The following is a 2,315-nucleotide window of genomic DNA, read 5'->3' on the forward strand; positions in this document are numbered from 1 at the left end:
AAAAGAAAGCCCTGGAGGTGACCCTACAGGTACAGACCCTCCATACCATTGCCTCACTTCCTTAAGGGGCCAAGGATTTCTAAGTAGGAAAATGAAAATGTTAATGGAGGAGGCCACAAAGGTCAGCCCCCGCCAAAGGTCTGCCTGTGTGTGCATGTGCATGCATGCAGGCACCTGTGTTGGTGGGGAATCCCCAGAAGGGGTCGGTGTTCTCTCCCAGCATCCTCTGAGATACTCAGGAGAGACAACAGCCCAGGCCATTGATCCCCATTCAGGCAGAGCCCCGGGAGGCCTGAATCCCGGCTTGGAGAAGGAACGAGCAGGGGGTGGGAACGTGGGATGCCTAGGACCTGGCCATGACGCTGACGCTGTGTGACCCTGGCCGAGACACCGCCCTCTACAGGTGCCTTTCCTCCTCTACAACAACAGAGGGGGGACCCCATGGATCGGCGTGTTCCCGGGGTAGGATGTGGACAACGGGAAGTACACCAGGTGTTTGAGCAGCACAAGGATACAGCAATAAGGAACAATGAATCACATCCTGTGGAAGTCTGCAAATCCTTTCTAATTCTTGCTTCAGAGCATGGAAGGGGAGCAGAACTGCTTTGCTTCAAAGACCAGCTCCACCGCTTATGAGTGGAGTGACCTTGGCCCTCACACACTTCTGTGCCTCAGATTCCTCATCTGTAAAATGGGGATGATAATAACAATAATGCCCATCCTGGGTTACCAGGAGAGTAGGTAACACTTTCTAGCTGGAATTTAATAACATTGTTTTGTTCTTACTTTATTCTTAAGACTTTCTTCTGGCCTGGCTGGTGTGGCTCAGTGGTTGAGTGTTGACCTATGAACCAGGAGGTCAGGGTTCAAGATGTTTCTATCTCTCTCTCCTCTCTAAAGTCAATAAAAAATATTTTTTTAAAAAAACTTTATTCTGGCCCTAACTGGTTTGGCTCAGTGGATAGAGCATCGGCCTGTGGACTGAAGGGTCCCAGGTTCAATTCGGGTCAAGGGCATGTACCTTGGTTGCCAGCACATCCCCAGTTGGGGGTGTGCAGGAGGCAGCTGATCGATGTTTCTTTCTCGTCAATGTTTCTAACTCTCTATCCCTCTCCCTTCCTCTCTGCAAAAAAATCAATTATATATATGACTTTATTCTGTATATGGTCAGTGATTCTGGCCTTTTAGTTAGTTTTAGATATGAATAAATTTTAAAGTTTAAAGAAAAAATTTAATGCTAATAAGGAGTGATTTGAGGATATGACAAAAATATTCCAGGTCGAACTCAGTGGCTGGTGTGCGAATAACCCTGGTAACTCCATGATTCCAAACGGCTTTGAGCTGGGACAACAGGACAGAGCCCTCCCGACCCCCAGCAGGACTGACTCTCCCCCACCTCGGTGCCCTCCCTCGGTCGGGGGAGGAGTCACTGCCACCTGCTCTGACGTCAGACTCCCCTGTAATCATCCAAGACCCCGCAGGCCGATGTTTCTATCTCTCTCTCCTCTCTAAAGTCAATAAAAAATATTTTTTTAAAAAAACTTTATTCTGGCCCTAACTGGTTTGGCTCAGTGGATAGAGCATCGGCCTGTGGACTGAAGGGTCCCAGGTTCAATTCGGGTCAAGGGCATGTACCTTGGTTGCCAGCACATCCCCAGTTGGGGGTGTGCAGGAGGCAGCTGATCGATGTTTCTTTCTCGTCAATGTTTCTAACTCTCTATCCCTCTCCCTTCCTCTCTGCAAAAAAATCAATTATATATATGACTTTATTCTGTATATGGTCAGTGATTCTGGCCTTTTAGTTAGTTTTAGATATGAATAAATTTTAAAGTTTAAAGAAAAAATTTAATGCTAATAAGGAGTGATTTGAGGATATGACAAAAATATTCCAGGTCGAACTCAGTGGCTGGTGTGCGAATAACCCTGGTAACTCCATGATTCCAAACGGCTTTGAGCTGGGACAACAGGACAGAGCCCTCCCGACCCCCAGCAGGACTGACTCTCCCCCACCTCGGTGCCCTCCCTCGGTCGGGGGAGGAGTCACTGCCACCTGCTCTGACGTCAGACTCCCCTGTAATCATCCAAGACCCCGCAGGCCCCCTGAAGTCACCCCGGGTCCGCTGAGCCCTTCCTGAAACCCGCCTTGGCCGCAGATCAAAGACGCCGCCACCCCTTATCTCGGTCATGTGACCCTGGCTAAAGGGTTCCATCCGACCGACCCCCCCCAGGGGCGGGGGAGCCTGTGGGCCCGCCCACCGACCCGAGGTCTGACCCAGAGACGACACCGAGCCCACTGCCAGCCCCGCCCGCCCCGC

Source organism: Myotis brandtii, unplaced genomic scaffold (assembly GCF_000412655.1).
Source record: "Myotis brandtii unplaced genomic scaffold, ASM41265v1 scaffold1814, whole genome shotgun sequence".
Lineage (NCBI taxonomy): Eukaryota > Metazoa > Chordata > Mammalia > Chiroptera > Vespertilionidae > Myotis > Myotis brandtii.